Source organism: Carlito syrichta, unplaced genomic scaffold, assembly GCF_000164805.1.
Source record: "Carlito syrichta isolate Samal-C Ts95f unplaced genomic scaffold, Tarsius_syrichta-2.0.1 Scaffold308211, whole genome shotgun sequence".
NCBI classification, from domain to species: Eukaryota; Metazoa; Chordata; class Mammalia; order Primates; family Tarsiidae; genus Carlito; species Carlito syrichta.
Genome location: NW_007252307.1, coordinates 420,744 through 447,014, shown reverse-complemented (window position 1 = coordinate 447,014; position 26,271 = coordinate 420,744). Strand labels below are relative to the sequence as shown.

At 37.7% G+C, this 26,271-nt stretch overlaps 1 pseudogene; it reads right to left on the bottom strand.

The window, feature by feature from the left end:
* Nucleotides 1-441: 441 nt before the first annotated feature.
* Nucleotides 442-26,271, bottom strand: LOC103267717 (annotated as a pseudogene).

Below are 26,271 nucleotides of genomic sequence, written 5' to 3'. Positions count from 1 at the left end.
AAGTTCCCCAGGCTGTTCTCAAACCCCTGGGCTCAGGCAATCCTCTCACCTCAGCCTCTCAAAGTGCTGGAATTTCAGGCTTGAGCCACCACACACCCAGTCCACATCTGTTCTTTCTTAAATATATACAAATTAAAATACTAATTAAAAAGCTAATTTGTCTTCTCTTTAAATGTTTCTTGCAAATAGAATTTCAACATTGCATTCAACAGTGGTATGGCTTATGGTATTTTTCTTTATTCACAAATTAATCAAGAGTTCAGGAATGCAGTAACTAACATTTCTAAAGTTCAAAACAGATAAAATTCTTAGAAGGTACATGCAAAAAGCTCTACTAAGAAGATGGTCACAGAACTAGACCATTTGTTAATTTTACGGGTGATGTCAAAAGGACTCCAGGTGTTTCCAAACTCAACTTGAACTCTCATCTTAGGCTTTGTATTAAGCTTCTCCAGTTTTACTAATGACACAAACATGATTCAAGTCCCTGTAGTATTCATTATAATCAAGGGCTTATGTCACAACAAACTTATCTGGAATTTCAAATCCAACAAATCTGACCTAGTTCCAACAATTCGAGGAGTTTTTTCCACCAGCAAACTTGCAACCTTGACCATCTTTGGACTATACTGTTTGACCAAGAAAAGCAAAGCTTGCATTGTTTTGCCAGTTCAATTGTATCTTCAAAAGTCAAGACTTTTTTTTCCAGTGAGAGCTGAGAGATCATCTCCACCAATTACTTTTATGACTCTTGTTGACAGTAGCTCTTCTGATAAAATCTCCAGTTATAAGAATGAATTTATTTCTATCACTGGTTCTATTCAGTGTTTTGATGTAATCCAGCAGGTCAGCAAAGAATTTATTGCCCCCTCAGCACACAGAGGACTACAGTGTGATGGCCTCCCACCTTCTTCATCACATCTTGAGCATGCTCTTCCATCCTATCCATCATAAGTCTATGAGGAATAAACCGCTTTTCTAAGTCCCCAGTAAAATGATTAGATCTGCAAAATGAATCTAGGTCATAACTTGGTTCATCATGACTAATCATGAGGGACTGTGGGCTCAAATTTTTCTTTGTCCTCAAGTCACTTCATATCATATCGATCTATCTCAGGTTGGTACCAGATCTACCCCTTGATCTACCACCATCTTCTTTTTCTTTCCTGAAAGTCCTGTCTGTCTTTCTACCACTTTAACTTCCCCTAGGAGTCCTGTTTTTTTCTTCTTTCTTTAGATTGCTTAGGCTGTCAGTTACTCAATTCCCACCAGTTTTTGCCTGAGGGAACTGGTGTTAGAGTAGAAATTAGGTAAATAGCAAGAAGTTGGAGGGAGAAGTGTGGCTTTAGCTCTTATTGGGATGAAGGTATACTGACTCTCCTGGTCCTGCCTCAGAAGGAAGCACAACAAATATTTCTCTTGCTGACGTTTGCCGCCTGTTTGTATCATCTGTCCCTTTTCTCCTTCTAACCAGAGCTGAATTCTCTTATTCTGGGTTAGAGGAGAAACCCAGAAAGGTAGGGTTGTGGTGGGAGAGACACTGGTAATAATAATCAAATTATTATCAGAGGCATATTTTCTGATTAGGGATATGTCATAATCAATTCCATCCTATTCTTAAAGTGCTCTTATATTCCAAACCTTTTATAAGTTATCTTGCCTGAAATGCAGTATTCCAAAAATAGATACCTTGGCCTAAGTTTTCTGGATACTATGCAACTATAATTTATAGCAGTAAGCTAGATTACCTCATTCTAAATAATAAAACCATTTCTGAACTCAGATTTTTAAAAACATTCTTTGTTTAAATTAACTTTTTTTTCTGCAATAGCCATTCTTGAATCAGGACATATCTAATTTATATCTACAAATTAATAATGATAATAATAAAACTAACTTTTATGAGCATTTACTCTGTTAGCAGTGTGATAACCTATTTAAAAATATTTTTTCATTTAGCCTCATAATACCTTAAGTAAGTAATTAGTGATATTCCCATTTTAAAGCTGAATAAGTTGAAAGTTAAAGAGTTGAAGATACAGTTTGAGAATATAAGTCTACTGATTGTCTGGTCCAGGGTCTAAACTATGAGTCCTGAACTTTACTGTTTTCCTGGTGTCAATTAAATGAATGCCTAGGTTATGTCTTATTGACTCTGTGAACTAGTACTTGCATGTTTTAGGCAGGATTTATATCAGCAATTGCTTTTAAGTTATAAAATATTTACAAATGCATTTTATTTCCTATGATAACTTCTTGGTCTTTTTAAAATGTCTTTGTTTTCAATCAAGAGGTAGAAATAGTCACCATAGACTTTTCACACAAAGGATCTTGCAACATGATATCTAACAAATGCTTAAAATTATGGCCATGAAACCACAAAGCAGCTCTGATATACATCAGTGTGCCCTTGTCAAGAGAATTTAAATCTTTGAATAACCTAATGATGCCAAGATCAGCACCACAAGTTTCAGAATGTGGCATGAGAAAGAGAGATCCTATTGTGGTTTGGAGTCCCTCTCCTCCAAAAAATATTAAGTGGAAATCAAACTTTTCTTTAGACTTCCTTTAATGATTTTTGGCCTTTTCTTCTAGACTTGTGGAAATTGGAAAAAAAGTCATTATCAATTCTTCATTATGGGCATACAAGAGCAAATTTACTCCTTGATATTTTATCCTTTTTTTTTTTTTTTTGAGTTGGAGTCTCACTCTATCACCCAGACTGGAGTGCAGTGGCGGCTCACAGCCACTGCAGCCTCGACCTGCTGGGCTCCGGCGATCCTTCCGCCTCAGTCTTCCAAGTAGCTGGAACTACAGGTGCACACTACCACACCGGGCTAATTTTTTTTTGGATTTATTATAGAGATGAGGTCTTGCCAAGTTGCCCAGGCGAGTCTCGAAACCGTGGACTCAGGCAATCCACTCACCTCAGCCTCCCAAAGCACTGGGATTACAGGCTGAGCCACCGAGCCCAGCATATTTTATCATTTTTAAAGAAGACTGCACCTTAAGCTCCGGAAATGTTGTGTCCACAGACATTAAAAAGCGAAGGGTGAGTGTGTCTTAAAGTAAAATATGGCCCTAAATCTCTCTGACAAGACCGAAGATACAAAAGAATGACATCAAACTATATCAGAACTCTGACCATTTTTATTAACAAAAATAGTGGAATATTTTGAAAAAATTATCAACTTTGTGATTATGCCCTTATTTATCCCTGCTGATGAGCCTCTTCTTAAAAAGAATGACAAGCTAAATGATTGAGATTCACAAAATTTTGTCATGCACATGTAGAATTGAAACGAACATTAGTGACATTTTAAAATAAAGTGAGCTTTGTGAGTTTAATAAGATAGTAAGGAATAAAAAATAACTGTAGTGGAGGCAAAATTTTACTTCTCCCTTCTTTGGATCTCTGGCTGGACCTCAGAATTAAATTGACATAAAACAGATTAACAGGAAAAAAGCATCCAAAGTTTTACATCTACATGGAAGCCCCACCCTAGGAAAATGAAGAACCCCAAAAATGGTAAAGCTATGTGTTTATACACTCTGTTGGACAAAGAGAAGCAATTTTAAAAAATATAAAATAAGGCCCAACCATGCAACCATGAGATTGGTTCTGGGATGGAAATGTGACAAGAGTCTAGTAAATGAGCCAGGTCCAAGTTGGTTGACTTAAACTACTGGAAGAGAAAGTAGATCACAAGCCTGTGGTCACTGATGGTCGGCCATCTGTACTTCATTTAAAGAAAGTCTGCCTGACATTAAGACAATTTAAGAGAGGAAGTCAGGAAGATGGTGGCTGAGCCTGTTGGATTATGCAAGTCCTGATGTGGGTGAGTACGTGTATGGAAAATTTTGTGAAAGTGCTGGTAAGTGAGTGGGCATGTGAATGGCTGGCTGAGTGAAGGTTAGGGAGATAGTGGCCAGGGCTCTCCTGGTGTAGCAGCTGGTGTGCAGCTGCTGAGTTTGGATCCTAGCAATTCCTGGGATGCAGAGGCTGAGCTCCATTTGTTTTATAATCAGTGAAACACTTCCTGGGAAGAAAATGCTGGGAAAGACTGACTAAGGGGGGCTTGTGAGCAAGTGACCAGGGCCCAGGTGCAACAGTCGGTGCTGCAGCTTCTCTGCTTGGTCCCTGACTCTTCCTAGGTCACAAAAGCCAAGTGCCATTTTTTAAAATGGACATAAGTTTTCCTGTGAAGGAGCGGCAGGAGAGACTACCTTCCCAGCTCTGCCTCACCAATGGAGTAGGAGAGACTGCCAGCTCCTGGCTTTGCCTCACCACTTTAGCGCCTGGGTGGGCACAGGCAGCAGGGGCTGTGGAAGGAGCCCAGAGGCAATGTCTCACCAAAGAGAACAAGAAAGCCACCCCACCACTATCTTGTGGGTGGGGCAGGAAAGTTATCCCACTCGCTCACTATGGAGCAGAAGATCCAATCTCTGTGATTGGTGGATCAACTACTCAGGGGTTGACTGTGACCCAGAGGGAATATCCTGAAAGCACAAACTTCAGAGGGACCTAACAAGTGCTGAGTTCCAGGTACCCTACCCTGATTCAGCCATGGGACTAAGAGTATGTTCAGAAAAGGATGAGGAAGGACTCCAAAAAATCAGTGGTGAGTTCTGGGCTGACCCAAACTCTCTCCTCCCCAGCAATCCTCTGAACATCAGCCCAACACAGCTGGGCCATGACTGAGAGAGACAAACCCAGGTGGTACCTGGACGTCAGTTGCAATAAGAGAACTCCATTCCAGGACAGGCCTGGCTGGGGCACCTCCCAGGAGTACATACCTGGGGAAGAGACAAATCCCACGCCTCCCCACTAGAGATCTCCTTGACCATACAAGAGTCGGAGGGGAGGACTGCAAGCCCTACCTGCCTCCACTGCCCTCCTCCTTCCCTGTTCTGGACACTGGGGAGAGAGTGAAAGAGGCGGAATCTCTGCAGGAGAGACCAGATTAGAGGAACAATTACAGAGTCTGCCACAAGAGGGGATTTTTTTAAATTTTAAATTTAAAATTTTTTTTAACCTGTTTGTTTGTTCATCTATTTTTAAAATATTTTTCCTTTGTGCATGAATGTGTATGTGAGGGTTTGATCTGCAGCCCCTCCCCAATTTTTTTCCTTTTCTTTCTCTGTTTCTTTCTTTTGTTTGTTGTTTTCTGTTTATGTGTGTATGTGAATGATTGAGTGTTCATCTTTCAGTTTTGTTGTTGTTCTTGGTTTGTTTCTGCTCTTTTGTTCTTCTGGGTTTTTTTTTTATAGTTTAAGGTGTGTGTCAATATATGTATGAGGGTTCAATCTGAGTTCCTTTTCTTTTTCTTTTTTTTCTTTTTCTTTCTGGTCTTTCTGTTTTTCTTTCTGGTCTTTCTGCTTTTCTTCTCCATTCACTTGCAAGGCGCGTGTGTGTGTGTGTTCATTTTTCTTTTGTTGTTGTTGTTTGTTTTGTTTCACTTGGTTGTTAATCCAGATTGTTTTGGGGTGTATGTATGTGCTCAGTTGATTTTGTGTTGGTTTCTGCTTTGCATCATCATATAGCATGGTGGTGGGGAGTGGGTCTCAGGGAACATATACCACAACTAGTGAACACTGTAATTGGCAAGTAGTTTCTGAATCCTAGCACCCCATCCCTATCCTTATTTGACTTTCAAAAACTACAAGGGACAACAAAGCTTCCCACCCACAGTCCTATTTCAAAATAGAACAAATCCAGAGCTTGGATCAGGGAAGAATAGTGGGCTGATCAAATATCAGAAGGGAAAGCCTCTCCTACTGACACTCAATAACAGAACTAAAGAGAAAAACAAGAGATCTGTCATGAATGAGGAAAAACCGAAGGAAGACCACAGGCAATTTCAAGTGTAACAAAGAAAAAACTCCTGAAAAATCAGATCTTGGACCCCAAACAATGCAAGTCATCAACAACTGACCCTGGAATACTACAGAGATTAGGGAATGGATGGAAAGAGTGAATAAGACTCAAGAAAGACAAGATGCAACACTGAAAGGACTTGTAACAGAGATTTTGGCTATAAAAAATTTCATCCAGGAAATAAATAACAAGATGAAAAGCATGGAAAGCAGAATTAATCTAGCTGAAGAAAGAATCTCAGAGCTTGAAGACCAGAACATGGAATTAAACCAATCTGTAAAAAACATAGAGAGAAGACTCAGAAATAAAGAACAAAGCAGACAAGAGATGTGCAATTATATCAAGAGGCTGAACCTACACCTGATTGGTATCCCAGAAGAAGAAAGGGACAGGGAGAACAACTTGGAGCAAGTATTCCAGGAGGTAATCCAAGAAAACTTTTCCCTTCTCACCAGAGATGTGACCACCCAAGCATAAGAGATATAGAGAGCCCCCACAAGGCATCAAATGAGAAGACCAACACCTAGACACATAATAATTTGCCTACACAAAGTGTACACAAAAGAAAAAATCCTAAAGGCAGCAAGAGAGAAAGATCAGACTACCTATCAGGGAAAACCAATCAGAATAGCAGCAGACCTATTAGCAGAAACACTATAAACAAGAAGGAACTAGAGTCCACTAGTCAAAGTCCTCTAAGATAAACAATTTCAACAAATAATTTCCTACCCAGGCAAGGTCGACTTCATCAGTGATGGAGAATTAAAATCCTTCCCAGACATCAAATCCCTAAGAGATTATGCAGCTTCCAGAGCAGTTTTACAGGAGACACTTAAAAAGGTAGTAAGCAGAGAAGAAAGAAAAAAAGAATGATGACATGCTTTCCAAGAGAACAGCAGAGCACAGAATCAGCAGAGAATACAGTGCAACAAGAAACATGAAAACACACATATACATCAACTCCAAATCCAAAAGAAAATAAGCAGAGAAAAAACTTTATAAGGACCTCATGACAGGGATAGACAATCACATTTAATAATCAGCCTGAATGTGAATGGACTAAATGCACCACTGAAATGACACAATGGCGGACTGGATAAGAAATTATGACCCAATTATTTGCTGCATCCAGGAAACTCATTTCACCACAAGGAGCACACACAGACTCAAAGTTAAAGGATGGAAAAAGAGTTTCCAGACAAATGGATCACAAAAGAAAGCAGGAGTTGCAATCTTAATGTCAGACAAAACAACCTTTAAGCTATCAAAAATTTTAAAAGATACAAAAGGACACTACATAATGATAAAAGTTTCAATCCATCAACAAAAAATATACATCCTAAACATATATGCACCCAACACAGGAGCACCAGCATTTATAAAGCAACTTCTAAGTAAACTAAGAAAGATATTGACTCTAACACTGTTATAGCAGGGGACTTGAGTACCCCACTAACAGCCCTAGATAGATCATTGAGGCAAATAATCAATAAGGAGATCCAAAACCTAAACTTGACACCTGACCAAATGGACTTAATAGATACCTACAGATTATTCCACCCCACAACCACAGTATATACATTCTATTCATCACTACTATGGAACATACTCCAAGATCAATCACATCCTTGGCCATAAATCAAGCATAAACAAATGCCATAAGGTTGAAATATTGCCACGCACCTTCTCAGACCAGAGTGGAATAAAAATAAATATCAACACCAACAAAATTTCCCCAAAGTCCACAAAGTCATGGACAATAAACAGCTTGATGCTGAACAATACTTGGTCAACACGGAAATCAAAGCAGAAATTAAAAGTCACCCTTATGGAAATTGGAAGTGGCAACCATTTCTTGATCAAAACTCTAAGTGCCCATACATAAGAAATAAGATATTAGCCGGGTGTGGCAGCACGTGCCTGTAGTTCCAGCTACTTGGAAGGCTGAGGTGGAAGGATCGTCGGAGCCCAGCAGGTCGAGGCTGTAGTGGCCAGGAGTGTGCCAGTGCCCTCCAGCCTGGGTGACAGAGTGAGACTCCAGCTCAAAAAAAAAAAAAAAAAATGTGGTAGATATCCACAATGGAATATTATGCAGCCATAAAGAAGGACAAATATATGGACTTTGCAGTAACTTGGATAGGGTTACAGTCAATCATACTCAGTGATTTATCACAGAAACACAGAACAGAGCACCATATGTTCTCATTCACCAGTTGACCTTGAACAATTATCATAACACTTTAAAAAAGGATTGGCAAGCTGGGCTTGGTAGCTCAGCCTGTAACCCCGTGACTTTGGGAGGCTGAGGTGAGTGGATTGCCTGAGCCCGTGGGTTCGAGACCCGCCTAGGCAACTTGGCGAGACCTCATCTCTGCAATAAATCAAAAAATGAGCCGGGTGTGGTAGTGCCTGCCTGTAGTTCCAGCTACTCCGAAGGTTGAGGCGGAAGGATCGCCGGAGCCCAGCAGGTCGAGGCTGCGGTGGCCGGGAGCGGCCACTGCACTCCAGTCTGGGAGACGGAGTGAGACTCCAACTCACAAAAAAAAAAAAAGAATTGGCAGCAGTGAGAAACTGCCAGGGGAGGGAGTGGGACTGACAGTTGAGGGAAACTGCTAGGGGAGGGAGGGGCATACCTCATCAACAAGGGTGCCTGCATAATCGACGTTTGTATACCTAACCCTGAATTGTACCCCACATCTTTAATATAAAAAAATAATAATAAAAATAAAATAAAACATAGAATATATAGGAGACAAAAGACAATAAGAGTTATTTTAGCAAGCTCTGTCAGATTTCTCTTCGCCTCGACTTCCCATCTCTGATGATAGGAATGTTTCCTCCTGGTGTACAAAGGGCATCTTTTCTATGGGAGTTTTTATTTTCCTGTTTTTCTCTTGAATCTGCTATTCTTCAAATGTCTTTAGCTCAAGATAATCTTTATGCCAAAGTAGTGTGTTTGTGGATGGTATATTCTGCTATTCTTTATCTATGATTGGCAGTATTTAAGGAACAGAAAACTTTATAAACTTTCATTATTTTGATTAATAATGTTCTCCAGAGATTTATTATTGGTGACATAATATGGTAATAACAAAAACATAAAAATGGAAGTCTGTTTTTATCCCAGTTCTGAGACAATTCGCTTCTGGGTGCCTCTATTTTTTACTTATCAAATCAAAAAGTCACATTTTATCATCTCTGAGCTTCGTAATTCTGTATTATCCCCAAATATCAACATCTGCTCGGTTCTTTTCTTTAAGGTATAACCACTTACTGCATTATATTCCTTAGGTGGTTTTTAGTATAAATATCAATAATTTATTCATAAATACTGCATGTCAAAACATTCTCCTAATTTTTCTAAAATAAAAATGGCTTGCAACACATACAAAACACACATTAAAAAAAAACTTTTGGATAAAATATTAGATTTACCACCAATCTTTTGGGGAAGCTAAACAGATTATTTAATTAATAAACTTTTACATAAATTAAGAAGTGGCAAATTTCATAGTAAATCTTCCCTTCACTACAAAAGTGTATTATTCTGTTGTTAAACATGCATGAAAAAGAGAAATTTCCTACTGTATATAATCTCATATATATAGAAATATAGGCCAAAAAATTTCAAAGGTGCCTCCATTAACTTCCTCAGAAATTTCTAAAGTACCTTCAGTAGCTGTCTCGTCATTCTGTTGCTTTGTGTTCCACAGCACATATGGGCTCAGTTTCTCCACTACATTATTAGCTTACATTTTTAATTTATTGCTCAGTAAATGTGCTCTTTTGCTGTTTCATGAGTCTCAGTGGTGTGTGGGGATTGTGTAAACTCAATGTCAAGGATGAGATATCCACATACACAGCTGAGAGTCAATACATGTTGATTGACCTTCAATAAATTTTGGCTAGCTTAAGTTTACTTCTTTTGCAAATATATTTAAAGTTCAGGAATTAAACAATGCAAATTCTATTGACTATTAGAATTTAGCTTTGTAAAGCCCTACCAGTTTCTGAGATTATTTTAAAAGGCTGAAAGAAAAATCACTAGCTGGGAAAAAACAAACAGAAATATATATATTTTTGAAGATATAAAGACTTAAAGAGAAAAGCTGACTAAATATTTAAAAGGTAAACCTTATAGAAAATCTTAAATACAAAAATAGAGGCACAAGCCGGGCTCGGTGGCTCAGCCTGTAACCCCGCGCTTTTGGGAGGTTGAGGTGAGTGGATTGCCTGAGCCCGCGGGTTCGAGACCAGCCTGGGCAGCGAGACCTCATCTCTACAATAAATAAATAAATAAATAAATAAATAAACAAACAAATAAATAAATAAATAAATAAAAATCAGCCGGGCGTGGTAGCGCATGCCTGTAATTCCGGCTACTCGGAAGGCTGAGGTGGAAGGATCGCCGGAGCCCGGGCGACAGAGTGAGACTCCAATTCAAAAAAAAAAATAGAGGCACAACCAATAAAAGTATAAACAATTAACTAGAAAGTTTTTTTTGAAGGACAATTTTAATTTTTAATGAAATATATGTACATGCAAAGATATACAAAACACATGGATACACTGCAGTGGGTAAGAGTTAGTTTTGCTTTTTTGTCCTAATTGATCAGTCTTAGTGATTTAAATAAGTAATACAATTGTGTTATAGGACTTTGAGGAATGCAGTATGTGCAAATATTTGTATAAATGTGAGTGTGTGCATGTGTGAATTTTTACATATCCTTTTAAAAATATATTCTTTTTAACTCAGTTGTATCATGCACTTATTGTGAATTTTCTAAATTCTTAGTTTAATAATTTAATATATATTTACTGATAGTTTAAATCTATTTTGCTGGATCACTAGAGTGCCTTAATGGTATTTTAAGCCTGAAGTATTGTGTTACATCATCTTACTAGATTTACAATAGCCCATGAAATCATTATTACAATGTCTCATAATTTTCTTCTTTCTCATTTGTCTTGTATACAATTACTCTTACTTTTCAATTATGAAACTATTTTATGAGTATGTAACCTTTATATTGAATTGTAGTATTTAACTTACATAATCACAAGTAATATTTTATAGTGTCAGTTCAATTAATAAAGCAAAATCAAGATACATAATTCTTAATTATGAGTAATTACTATAAAATATATTCTGTATTCTTAAATGACAGTGTCATAGGGTTTTTTTGGTACTCTTGGAGTAAGTATATTACTTTATACTTTTATTTTAGCAAAGGAATAAAAAGTAATTCTGCATTTCTTGTTTTAAATATCCAAGTAGAATAAAACTATTAAGTTAGAAAAGTCACACAAATCTACTTTTGTTTTATTTTGAAATGTAAAAAAAAATAATTGAGTGTAAATAATTTCATATAACCCAATAATATTCGAGCATAAATAAGTCAGCACCAAATTCAAGTGCAGAAAAATGACCTAAGCAAAGCACCTTCATGGGCTACTGTAAAACTAGTAGGATAATGATGTAACACAATGATTCAGGCTTAAAATACCATTAAGGTACTCTAGTGATCCAACAAAATAGATTTAAGATATCAGAATTCGAATTAAAGAAACTGAAGGTCAGGCTCGGTGGCTCAGCCTGTAATCCCAGCACTTTGGGAGGCCGAGGCAAGTGTATTGCCTGAGCCCGTGTGTTCGAGACCAGCCCGGGGACCTTGGCAAGACCTCATCTCTATAATAAATCACAAAAGCAGCCAGATGCAGTGGCGTGCATCTGTAGTTCCAGCTACTTGGAAGGCCGAGGTGGAAGGATCGCCTGAACCCAGCAGGTGGAGGCTATGGTGACCGTGAGCATGCCACTGCACTCCAGCCTGAGTGACGTAGTGAGACTCCGACTCAAAAAAAAAAGAAAGAAAAAAGAAACTGAATATATGAGTAAGCTGAGAAATCTGCTTGGGACTTTAGAAACATGACATTGTAGAAAGTCCTTGATATATAAAGCAAGAGGATATTTCAAGTCATAGTTCTTCCACTAACTAATGCATATGAGAGATATATTACTCTCCAGAGCTCACTCTTTGTTTCTCTTTGAAACACTTTCTGCATGTAGATTCTAGGACACCACATGTTTCTACCACGTTGGCTGATCCGCCGTTCTCACCACCGAACTTGCTTAATTTGGAATGTAACAGACCTTTTTTCTGGGTCCTATATTTTCCCCGGGTGATATCATGTGGTCCCTAAGCTTTAACTATCATCCATCAGCTGATGACTTCCAAGTTTATAACTCTAATTTTAACTGCTTTTTAAATTCCAGAATCATATAATCAACCACCGTCTTGGAATATCCATGTGAATATATAATTCTCATCTTTAATGCCACTCTCAAAATAAAAGTTGTGATTTTCTACCCTAAATTTGTTCCTCCTCAACATATCAGTAAATCACCACATCACTCAGGACTGTAAACAGAAACTCATTCTTGATTTCCTCCTATTTCTTCATTTTCCCAAATTCACTCTGTCATCAAATCTTGTCAGTTCTATGTGCAACCTCTATCTTAAATCCATTCGCTCCTTTCAGCTTTTATTGCCACCACTTTTTCCAAATGCCATTTTTTCTTGCAGGACTACTTCAATAGCTTTCTCCCTGGACTCCTAATTCCTGAATTTGACCCTGTGTGCACAATAATTTGTAACCACTCCCTTTCTAAAATTGATCTAATGACTTCCTATTTTACTTATAATAAAAGGCAGAGACCCCAGTATGGCTTACTGTCCTGACATAAATTGCCCTGCCTATGTGTGTCATTTTATCTCCCTTCACTCACTTTCTATATCTTATTCTAGTCACATTGACCTTTTTTTTTGTTGTTTGTTTTTTGTTTTTTTTTTTCTTTTGAGGTCCACAGTATCCTTGTGGACTTGCCCTGATTGTTCTCATGGCTGGTTCATTCTAGTTTTTGGATCTCTGCTGCAATGTCACCACTTTCAGAGGTTTTTCTTGAATACATTATTCAAAGCTTTTATATGGATGATTTCGTTTTATTTATACGTCCTCCTTCTAATTTGCTTCATAACATTTGTCCAAATCTGTAAGAATCTTCTGGACTTGGTTTTTCTTTTTTCTTTTTTTATTAAGTATCTCTCCTCCCTAGAATGTAAGTTCTGTAAGGAAACTAACCTTGTTTATGTGACCAACTCTTCCACCCTACAGAGAATTTTCTTGAATATAATAAGCATGGAAAACATGTTTACTTAACCTTCACAACCTTAATTTATTCATTAGCTGAGAGGATGGAATGCCTACCCTCTAGTGTTCTTGAAAAAGTTGAATGACATAATGTAGGTATTATCACAGGATCTGGAACATGGCAAATACTCCAGGAATATGAAAAACAAACTCAGCAGAAGGTAGCTTTGATCAACACCGAAGAAACATAGTGTTTATTGATCCAAGAGTTGATCCATGATAGTATATGTCATTGCTTAGCAAATTATTGGTAAGAAATATTTTTATTTTTAAATGATTGGAAAAATAGAAAAATAATATTTCATAACATAGAACTTTTATGAGATTTAAACTTAAGTGTACATAAAGATTTTGCAGAACATAGACCTGTCTTATTTGCACATTATCTGGATGTCTTTATTGCTACAACATCACCATTGGCTAGTTGTGACAGAAACTCTATTGGTTGTGACAGAAATTAGACAGGGTTTATATGTAAGAAAGGATTACATCAACTTATAACTATTTTCCTAAAATATATATTGCTTTATTCTCACTTTGTGGATACTAAACTTAGCAAATGAAATCTGAACCTTACTCTGATTTCAATACTCAATTTCTCTCTATATTTTATTCAATTTTCACAACAACCATATGAGATAACATTATTAAAACATCACACAGCTCATTAGAGAGCTGGAATTTAACTTCTGACCTACCTGACTCCAAAGACTCTTCTTTTATTATGTTATTACTGCCCCTATTATGATTGCCTATTGAGTGTGTGCTTATGCAATTAATTTTTCCTACTTATAGACATGAATACAGGTTTTCTACTAGCTTGTTTTTGGCAACTTAGCTCAATATATTAAGAAAATCATTAAAGATCTCGAGGTGATACAAAAGAGCCAATAATTGCAGGGTATGCACTTAACAAATATATACAAAAAGACCAAAAGCATCCTTAGAACACAACTCCATGAGCCTATGACTCAAAGTATGACTCAAAGACTTCAAAAGAAGTATCTGCATTGATGAAGCCTGAACATTTAATGTTTTAGATGATTTTAAAAGATAGAAACTGCCTCCTATATCTAACTACTTGGACAGTATGACTTCCAAAGTTTTCTATAATCAAACAGTGGAAAACAGCTTTCAAAATATCAGATTATCTTCTGGAATTTAGAAATAGTAATAGCTAACCTTTGTTCTTTCCTCTTTCCACCTAGTTTAAATTGTATCCATGAATCTTTTCTGGCTTTTTCTCCCTACTTTCCAAAGAAGTTCTTTGTCTCTATATCTTATATTTTTCTAAGGCCCCTTGCATATACATATGTAACATATCATGTAGACCTGTTTGTTTCACATACATCTTCTCTCTATCGCTCTTTGAAGGCAAATCTGTCTTTTATGCATTTCTATCATTTGTGTGTATAGGACAAAACCTAACAGTGCTTTATAAATTTTTTATTTTTTCAATGTCAACTGCCCCAGTACTGACTTCAAATGACACTTGAGTGCAGGAGTTTGAGACCAGCATGGATAATGTGGTGAGACCTTGGCTCTCTAAAAAAAAAAAATTAGTTGAATGTGGTGGCTCACGCTTGTAATTCCAGCTATTCAGAAGACTGAGGCAGAAGGATCACCTGAGCCCATGAGGTTGAGGCTATAGTGATCCATGATCATGCCACTGCATTCTAGCCTCAGTGACAGAGTGAAACTACAAAGAAGGAAAGAAGGAAGGCAGGGAGGCATGGAAAGAAAGAAAGAAAGAAAGAAAGAAAGAAAGAAAGAAAGAAAGAAAGAGTCTTATAACAATTTTAACCTTATTAGGTTACAGATAAACTGAGGAAATTGAAGCCCATTGACTATAAAGCAGAGATGACATAAGCAATACTGTAAAGGCAGACTAATGACAACTTCAAAAGATGCTATGTAGATGCTTATGTTTTGAATTGTCTTCTCTCACAATAGATATGTTGAAGGTCTAACCCCCAGGACCTCAGAATATGGCCTTATTTGGAATAGAATCATTGCAGTTGTTATTAGATAAGATGAGGTCTTACTGGAGTAGGGTGTTTCCCTAAACCAATATGATTGGTGTCCTTATACAAAGGTGATCATGTAAAGACAGACACATAAGGAGAACATGGTGCCATGATGAAAGCAGAGATAGAAGTTATGTAGCTGAAAGCAGACGAATGTTAGAAGTTTCCAGAAAACCACCAGAAGTTAGGAAGAGTCAAGGAAGAATATCCCTATAGGCTTTCAGAGGAAGCATGACTCTTCTGAAATCTTGATTTCAGTCTTCTAGTCTCCAGAACTATGAGATAATACATTTCTGTTATTTTTAGGTCACTCAGTTTGTGGGTTTTTTTATGGTAGCCACAGGAAAGTCATACGGTGAAGATGAAAAACTAGGAAAACAAAAGCAAGGAGAAAATAAAAAATAGCCTCAAATGCGATTTATGTTTAATGATAACGTTAATCCTAATAAAATAACTGTCATTGTTGGAGAGTACTCCAGCTATCGCGGTATGATCAGGGACCACATTATATAACATTATATCATTTAATTCTCACAACAGGGAGATATCACAACAGGGACTGATATCACCAGTGGTGTGCAGGTAAACTTTAACAATAGATTCTTTGGAGGGCTTGAAGGGGAGCTCTAACTGGGCATTTGCTAATTCCTGTGGTATAACCACACCCAATATGACCCATTGAGAATGGCCTTAGTGACAACAACCAACTTTTAGAATTAATGAATTAATGAATTCAACACTCATTCTCATGAGTCAGTGTGAACTGGCTGCGTCACACCACTAGATATCGTAAAATCTATTTAATCAGTAAGTAAGCTAAGTTTGACATGATTAAGTAACTTACCTAAGGGCATCAGTGTGTCAAGGTGACAGGCCAATGAAAAACGGGAAATAATGACAAGAGAGATAAGCTCTGCTCTATCACAGATTCAGTTGGAGACTTGTGCTGGGAGCCTGCATGGTCTTATTGTCAGCAGTGTCATTTTCATCCCAAACCAGTTGTATGATCATGGATACATTGAATTAAGTACACTTTCCTTTTCTATGTACATTAAAAAACTCACAATAACCTATCTCAAAGAAAAAACAAACCTACTGCTTTTATTAGCAATACATTACACTTGACAAGGTCCAGCAAAGTCAATGAAATTTAGCTCAGATGCTTTTGGAAAGACTTCAACTTGATCTCAAGTCTCTTACTCTGCCTTTATAAAGTTTTAAAAGTTTGTGGCACTTTCCATCACATAACTCTGGTGCTACTCCACACTAAGGCAGATATCACCTGAGAATATCAGCATTAGAATGGTGTGATAACATCCTCTGCAATCTCTTATCTGTGGCTTATGTCACACATTGAACCCTTGAAAATTATGTTATCATGGAATAATTTGGTCTAGAGAGTGAATCCAGTAATCATAATCTCTGCTACCCCATCTACTCAACAAACATCTATTTAAATTAAAATGGTGTGATTATGAACACAGCTTCAAGAAAGTCTCAAGATCCCCTGCCATCCAATTGTAGTTCCTAAGTAACTCCTTTCAGCTAACACAGAATTTATGAACAACTCTTTATCCTTGATTTGGCATTGAACTTGTATCTTAGGGAGTAAAACATTCAGCTTCATAATAAAATTGGATCTTCTACTGGATACTGATATTGGCTATTTTAAAACATTACTATTGCATCAAATTAACTTCTTGTTTTTACTCAATGATGGATGTTTGGATTAAAAAATCAAAAGTAGTAATTTTTTTACAAGGCACCTGTCTTAGTCTGTTTTGTGCTGCTACAGCAAACTACCTGAGATTGGGTAATTTATAAACAACAGAAATTTCTTTCTCACATTTCTGGAGACTGAGAAGTCCAAGATCAAGGCATTGGCATTTGGTCTGGTGAAGGCCTTCTTGCTGCATTCTCGTGTGGAATAAGACAGAAGGGAAAGCTAGCCAAAAGCTGTGTGAAGTCTTTTTTTTTATTTTTTATTTTTTGAGTTGGAGTCTCACTCTGTCGCCCAGACTGGAGTGCAGTGGCCGCTCCCGGCCACCGCAGCCTCGACCTGCCGGGCTCCGGCGATCCTTCCGCCTCAGTCTTCTGAGTAACCGGAATTACAGGCATGCGCTACCACACCCGGCTGATTTTTTGATTTATTGTAGAGATGAGGTCTCGCTTGCCCAGGCGGGTCTCGAACCCGCGGGCTCAGGCAATCCACTCACCTCAGCCTCCCAAAGGCGCGGGGATTACAGGCTGAACCACTGAGCCTGGCTTGAAGTCTTTTTTAAAAGGACCTTAAACCCTTTAAAGAAGGAGCAGTGCTCTTGGCCTAATCACCTCCACAAAGCCCCACCTGTTAATACTATTGTGTTAGCCACTTTTGAATTTTGGAGGGGACAAAGTCACACCACAGAAGCACCATCTCTCTCTTTTTTTTTTTCAGTAGAAAGCTTGGTGCAAGGGCTTAACATGCATTTGTTATATTTGTTCAGATCTATGAATCATCTATTATGGCATTTCATTTCTTAGTTTAATGATAAAAATAATATAAGAGCCTAGAGTATCACTGTATATGTTAACACATGGTTAATTTTCCAGTTCACATGTGATTCACCAGAAAACCTAAAAGAAACCCTGTCTAAAACCTCAAGAGATTAAACTCAAAAATTTTACATTTTAATGGACAGCAGGAACAAACCTTGGCCTCAAAATACAAATTTCCAACTTCTTCTGAGGCAGATTAAGATCTCTGAGCTGTCAATGACAATTAAAGAGAGAGAAAGAACTAAACTGTATGACTGTCAAAAGGAGAAGGTTAACCAGGGTTCACATGTTTACTCTAGTTTGCACAGAAAGATCAATGACAAGGACCCCAACCATTTTAAGAAACAAGGAAAATAACATGGTTTGTCCTTTGTTGTGAAGGCTTACAGATCCAATCCCTCTTATATAGCAAGCACACACGTGGGACCATGAAGGTAAACAGTGCCAGGTTACACTAGCTGGACCTGTAAGAGATGACCTGTCCCTGTACACTCTTTCACAGAAGCACTAGAATATGTGTGTCACCCAATTCCCTTTCTTTCCTAGCACTTTGCAATTAAATACACACTTTTGTTAGTTTTTCTTTCTGTTTCCCTCCTTGCAGTGCATCTGTTTCATTTATCTTTGCAAGACTAACACTCTCTATGGAGTCAGGCATCTTCAAATGAATGAATGAATGAAGAATTTCAGCTTTCCAGTTATAATAATTTAGACAATGGGACAGTCACTTTTGCCCTTTTGGAGAAAATTATTATATTTCTTCTAAAATGATAATAACTACTATTTATTAAGCCAGGGATAGTGCTTTATCTTACTTTGTCCTTATAACAAATCTATGTGACAGATGTAATTTAAAAAAATTTACAAATAAATGAAAGTATACCCTTGTAGAATTCTCTTCAATAGTTATTCCAAAATTAATAACCATATTTGGGCATCATTTTTAAAAGCTTCGACTCTCGAATCAAGTAGTGGTTCTATCCCTCAGTAGCATGACCTTGGACCAGTTAACCCTCTAGACTTCATTTTTCTCATCTGTAAAATATGGAAAGTAGTGTCTATCTCATCAGTATTTGATGAACTAAGAAAGAAAGCACACACACACACAAAAACAACACTTAAAAGAGTGTTTCTGGCATGGCACAAAGCCAGGACCAATATGTGAAATTATTCTCTGATATCTGCATCTTCCAAACAAAAAAAGATTCCTATTATTCCTTAGGGTAACTTTTTTTTTCTTTCTGATTACTCAGCAAGGAGGAGGTTCCTTACTCATTAATGCCTTGTGTGTTGCCGGAAGAACTAAGCTTTATATTTGTGAGAAAACACAAGGAATTATGCTCAGTCATATAACTACCTAAAAAGGAGGATCAGGAAGACACGGTCACCTTGAGCCCTTTACAGAGGAATTCAACCAGTCCTTCCTCATTTTTGTAATTGGGGCTGGCCACTTGAGATCATTCAACTCTTCTTGTTTTCAGAAATAAGCAGTTCCATTGTATACAGTTAGAGATATAAAACAGACAGCTGTCAAATATTTTCACCATATCAAATAGCAAGATGTGCAATGATCACAAAGGAAGAACAATTCGTCTTTATTCGAAATGTGCAGGTTGCCACTGCAGATTAAACTGGCTCTAAAGGATCATGGATTTAGAGAGCTTAGTTCAGTGTTTAGGTCTCTTGTTGCCATAAAAGCACCTGGTAATGTATAGCGTTTTTGTTTTGTTTTGTTTTTTTAATGTCATGAAATACTTGAAGACTGGTTTCTTTGTGTATCAATGAGTAACCTGGTGCACCCAGAAAAAGCCTCTATTCGTGTTGAGGAAGCACATTCTGGGTCAGGCTTGGCATGACTTTTGACTTAAACTCAACCATCTCTGAATACAACCCACATTTTATTATTACAAAAAAAGCAGATGTCTATGGGAAAAAGAAGGACTGTTGTGAGAAGACAGAAGAGGGAGAAAATCTTGGGAAAGAGATGACATATTACTGAGCTGCTTTTAATGCAACAAGTGTCTGGGTGTTCTGTGGCTTGCATTCCTTTGACATCACCTGCTGACACATTCTGTGACCTATACTCATTCTTTTTATGTTGATATCATCTTAGCCAGAAGCCAGATCTTGATTTGCTCTATAGAATGGATCCAGCTAGAGTTAGTTCTGCCAGGAATTACAGTTTCCATTTTTTTTTTGAACTCTGAGGATCTCTTACTGTATTTTCTTTTCCGGGATCATCCCAATTTGAAAATCATGAATTCTCATTTGAAGTTTTGACCAAAGAGAGAATGTTGAAATAGTTCAGCTCAGTTGTCTACAAAGTTATGATCAACCAACTTTCAAGCTTGCCAGCAATTTATATGCTTTCAAAATCATGTGGAGCCTAGTACCATATGGAAAGTGCTATGTGTGTATATGAGAATATTTTATCCTTTGCCTTTGTTTGTGATAGTTTAAATGCTCACTGCAAACCCACATTTGGGAAAATAACCACAATGGTGCAGAGCAACAGAGCACTTACTCTCACATTCAAAATGTCTCTTAGAAGACACTCTATTAAATGAAACAAGGCTTACTCTCACCTGACATTTCCAGAAAGGCTATTACAGCCTGTGAGTTTCCCTTGGTATTTCTAGTCAATTAGTCCTAATTATCTTTACCAGTTAAGACCATCTGTAAGGACACCTGAATTAAATGAGTCATAGCTCCTTGGATGTTCATTTTCTTTTGGTAAAAGATGTAGTTATTATTTCTGGGGCAAATATGAAGTTCTTGTGACATACAATCAAACTGGTGACTTCTCTTTTGCCTTATTTGCTTCATAGAAGCCAAAACTAATTCAGCTTCATCTCTCCTAAATTGACAGAAGAGCTATGCTGTTTTTGCAGCATCCAGCAATAAGCTATTGATTCTGGAGAACTCTACCTGAGACAGGGTACCATAACTTTTAAAAAATTTTACTAAGTTAAGAGGGGCTTGGAGCAATGAAAGTAGGGGCATAGGGGCTAAAAGTTGCAAGGAATTTGCACTCTCTGAAGCTGACTGCTCATTTGTTTTGAAAAAGCTACCTAAACCAGCACTTTAAATATTCAAATACAGACGGTAAATGTGCACCTTTTGGGGGGAGGCGGAGGAATGATCATTAACCTGAATGTAGATATTTTAGAATGAGAAGTTTGGTGCTCTCTTTGGTAATGAAAATTAATGTAGGTAGTTGAGAAACAACCATGTCACAGAAGTGAGATTTTGCTTTTTGAAGTGGAGTTTGGAGGATGGGGATAAACAAAACATTTTCTAGGTTTAAATTCATAGATATCAAGTATGACTGCTGATTAGAATCAGCTGGGAGCTTATACAATGCATCAAAGCCCAAGGGGCACCTCTGGAGTTTCAAGAATCCTTGGGTTTGTTGGGCATGGATGTCTGGAAGTCTAGATGCAAAACGACTACGGAAATGTCCAAATGAGGAAGGGCTGCTGGGCTAAGAAAACTTAGACAGGGTTTCATTCTTGGATCTCCATGCACCCATGAGATCGGCACATGAGGTAAGAGTCAGCACCCCGAATTTCAAACTCTTCCCTCACCCATCCCCACAAATTCTAAACAAAGAACCGCTTCAGGTAGTAGAGAAGACAAAGCCTGGAAGAGAGAGTCACCAACTATCACTCTTCCTTCACCTTAGACTGTTAAGGCTAAAGTGATCCCAGTCTAGGGGAAGAGGGAACATTCTATTGTATAAAAATTGAAATGATAATTGTTGTACCCGAATCCTGAATCCCAGAGACCACCAAAGAGCCAGCTCCGATGCAAATCACACGAGGGTCTTTATTCAGGCTTGAGTCTGGGCTCATGTCTGTAACTGGCGCAGCGGTACAGGAACTAGAGCCCCGACCCAGCGCAGCAAGCAGCTTATATACACAGTTACAAGGGAGGGGAAAGAACTTTAAACTTGTTCGCACATTATTGGGTAATTTCTCCTACTGGGTACGTGGGCGTTTGGGATTGGTTGGTTTGTATGGTCGCGGGTCACGGCTGACTGTGGCTGACCATCAACGGTCAGGCGGGCTGGGTGGAACCCGTTGGGACATCTGGAATGTGAGATTACTAGGGGAGTGGAGCAGAAAATGGGGCCAGAGGGTCTGCACTGTGACTCCGCGGTTTTCTTTTGGTATGTGAACTTGTTTACCAAAAGTACACTACTGGGCTTGGGCGGAAAGCAAGCATACATCTGAGTTTAAAAACAAGTTTCAATATACATTCAGAATAAGCTTCAACCTACACTTAAAACAAGTTTTATCACACAATTATGAACTAGATGGCCCTTGAGCTCCTCAATACTATTGGGATGAAACTTCTTAATCACTTAAATGAGACTATTCTTGTGACGAAAAGAAATCAGGAAAGCTAAGGATTTGTCTAAAATTTTATCTATGTGAGAGTTTGAGCATGAGTTTGTTAAGTCTTAGGCTAGTATTATCTATTTTTTTTTTTTTTCTTCATGGCACACAGAGAAAGAACATCTGTCCTCATTTCAGTATTCACTACGACTTCTGTAAGGATTAACTAGGTATCTGCAAAATCCAAGAAATGATGCCATTGTCTCACAAAGCAAGGAAATCTGACCATATTAGGACTTGACATTTGGTTGCATCAAAATCATCATATTATTTAATAAAACTTTCAGGAAATTCCCAAGTAAGAGTAGAGACAGTGAAAACCAAAAGAAGCCCTAAGGCACTAGAGAAAGTATTGATGAAAACCATGATAAGAAGCAGACACCAATGGTCAAAAAATTATAAATAAATAACCAGCTAAACAAATGAATGTGATGTTTTGCCTAAGACAACATGCTTGTGTTCTGGTTCCCCTTTCTTGGTCAGAGGACTCTGGCTGGAAATGGTGGGAAGGCATGGGGTAGGAGAGGTCAGGGTCCACAGATACATATTTAGTAACGTTATCATTTTGGTTCAAAAATTATTTGACTATTATATTCTATAATTTTGAAATATACAGAACTTTTATTCAGTTGTGTTTTTAAGAAAAACAACTTTGATTTGAGACATGAAAAAACGAATATTATTTTTCTCTTCTAGCATTTGTCGCTTAGATTAGTTTGTTTTTACTTTTATCTCTGTCCCCAGTGTGGTTACTCAGAACGTCTTTTGAATGTCTAAGATGGGGAAAAAGTAAACTTTGTAAAATGGAATAGAATTGACAGGAATGTCATAGACAATTGCAAATGCTGGGTTAATTTTTTAGGGTTAATTTATAACCAGAAGCTAAAACCTGGAGAAACCCAAGAAATTAGGGAGATCACATCACTCAAAAAATTGCCATTTCCTTGAGGGTGAGGAAAGATAAGTTTGGCTTAGAAACAGCAAATGTAATATAGTTCCAGGAAAGAGACAGGCATGATTTTTCTGTCGAAGGCTGCAAATCTCTCCCAGTCTTTTGTAACGACACAGTAAATTATGATTTTAAGGGAGTAATGAGTGGTAGCAGCAAAAACACCTGAAGAATGTAGTGATAGCTTAAAACAAGGAAATTGAATAGCAGAAAACAGTTTGGTTAAGCAGCACTTTCTCTCCACCCCCTACCCTAAAAAAAAAAAAAAAAAAATCTATGTTTCAAGAACCTTTTTGTTTTCTGGAATTTAAAATATTTCCTCCTAATCCCCAGGGAATCTGCATTATTATTACTGTATTAACATTGTTTACATTCATGGGGTTTTTTTGGGTTTTTTTTTGCTCTCCTTGAAGCTCAAGGCGATTTAGTAACTTTTAAGTTAGCCAAAGTTAATAATCCAAAATGCCAACATGAAGACATGGTAACTCTGCTGTTCCTAGTTCCTGAGGAAATATGTACACATGGGTCATTACATTTTCTTTACTCTTGAGGTTTGGAAGGGTTATAGAAAATTGCAAGGATCTTTCAATCCTTTATGGTTGTAGTTCTAGCAATATCTATAGACACCACCTTGTATTTATTATCAGTGCTGAGACTCAGCAGAGAAGTCTATCTTTGCTTCCCAAGTCTTGATGAACAGTGGGGTCAAAAATTCTCTACTTTATAGGAAAATAGGGTATTGTTCTTACCTCTCCCACTGGATAGCTGACAGGGATGCTTGAGGTGGTGGTGTTACAGAAAACCAGAGCTGGTCAGTAATAAAGCAGTAAAAGCAAATTTTATTCAGGGACTAATGCAATAAGAGAAAATAGACCTCAGTATAAAAACTCAGTTCAGTTCTGAAGACAACAAGGGCAAGTGGGGATTTGTTACCAAAGAGTTGGTTTGGGTGGGGTGGGGAGAGTGTGGTCACTGGATAAAAAAATCACTACTAAGTGGGGACAAAGGGAATTTTGCTAAATTGAGTTAACGGAGTTCTTGCTGAAGGCAGGTCAGGATGATCAGATATCACTTTGAGTGTAATGGGAAATGAGAAATTTGAGCAGATATCAAGGAGAATCCAATATCAAGAGTAGGGGACTCTCTCTAAACTGATGTACAGGATTCTTGCTAAAACTGGGCAATGCAAGTCCAACAAGGGTTGACACTGAAGCCCAAAGTCCAGACCAAATTGAGAAGAGGGCTCAGAAGAGCCTGACTAAAGTTTGGTTAAGGAGAAAGACTTTGTCAGTGGGAAGGGGACAGACAGAACTTGGGAAATTTAAGTGTTAGTCCTTTCTAACACTTGGGTCCTGGGATATGTAGGGCACATGACTTCAGCCCTCTCACTGTTATTCTTGTTATGAGTGAAAATGACCACATTGGATAAATATCCACTCAATTTTCCAGTGATTCTGATGGTTGCTCAAGCCAACTAAAATATTCCTAGAATGTTTGATATATCTCCCCTGCCTCTCCACCTCAGCCCCATGCAAGGCCTCCTTCTATAAAATTTCTCCAGTTATAAGAGACCTTTTATTTTACCCACTTGGTGTCTACTCAGGGCCAGGAAGCAAGAAATGTCAACAATATTTTGGTCTACTCAAGGAAGTACTAGGGAAAAAAAAACTTTTGTCAAAGAAAGTTATGATAAACTTGATTCAGCCTTGGGAATAAGCCTTGTTCTCCAATCAACCTTTGTCAAACTTTTTCCCAATCTGGTTCTTTGACTATTTCTCAGACTGTTCAGAGTTGGTAGGGAATAACTAGCATAATTAATTAGCATTCCCTAAGGCCAAAATTGACAAGAGAAGGTTTTTGCTGATCTTCTTTCCTTTGGCTTGGCTCTTTTTCCTTACCAAGGATAGAAACCATATCTCTGAACAGTCATTTGACAAATGCATGGTGTGAATATTAAAGGGAATTGGTTTGAAGTACCCAACAGAGCAAGTTCACTATCCCCTTGGAACAGCACAGACAAGTGTGTATCTCCTTCCTGGTGAGTCAGTCCTATTGTTTTTTCATTTGTAGGAAAATCTTGTTATAGATACATAAAAGTCTTAAAAATACCCAGCAAAGTAAAAGGTTTTGTTAGAATCGATTTTTATCTAATAAAATCTCAAGTCTTATGCTTTTAAAAAAATTAAATGAAGAAACATATTTGACGACCCACCAAGTTAATTAATATATATTACTCGCATACGCTAAGATTTCTCTGGGAGCACAAAGCCAAAACTTATTTTGAAACTTCTAGCTTGCATTGCTAATTTTTCAAAATATATATACTTTGTCAACACTATCAGCAATGAAAATGTTTAATTAATGATCTAAAAGAGCACTCAAGAAAATTTCAAATTCCTAGACAGAAATAGGTTCTCAAAATAAAATTAAATGTACGCCTAAGATCTTTTTGTACTGAGTTTTAAAATGGCACAGCATATATTGTTCCAGATATCTTCAGTGCTTTCCAATTGGTAATTACATCTTTACTTCTTTTATTTCCTACTTGTGAGAAATGCAGAAACAAGAGTTTTACCAAAGAGAAAGAAATTTCACATGCAAGAGAGAAACTGTATAGGAAGTCTTTTGAGCATAATTTAGCTTTAAGCTGTGCCACCCAGACCAGTAAGGCATCTCTGTTATTCTGAAATTTTTGTGCTTGGAAACTTCAAGCAAAAAAGCTTTTTATTTGTGGAGCTGAACATGTTAACAGGAAACAGGAGTTCAGCCACTAGAACAGCACTTTTTTTCTGACACAAATTTTGCTTTTGTGCCTTGATTGACAGCCATCCCACTGTCTATAAACAATCTACCAGTTGCCCCAAATCACCATTCAGTTCCTGCATCCAACATTTAAACATTGAGTGGTTTTGCGCTCAATAAAATTCCTTTTCATTTCTCCCTAGGTTGCCATGTCTCTTCAAACAGAGACAGAAAAACCGTGGTCTGTGTCAGACAGATTTTAATTTTCGGTCCTCATTCATTTGGGGGAACTAGACACAGGCAAACAAGACTCTACCCCAAAGCCTAGCAACCTGTAGTTTAAACAGCCAATGCATATGAGTCCCAGGATGGGGGCTTGGACCTGTTCACACATGAATAAAGAAGATTAAGATTTCCTTTCAAAGACGTGAAGCCTTTTTGACAGCCAGTGTCAACAGCGCTGTCTGCCTTCAATGTGAACCAGTCTTCTAGCACAGATTCCCACAGGGAGGTCCTGCTGATTAGCAT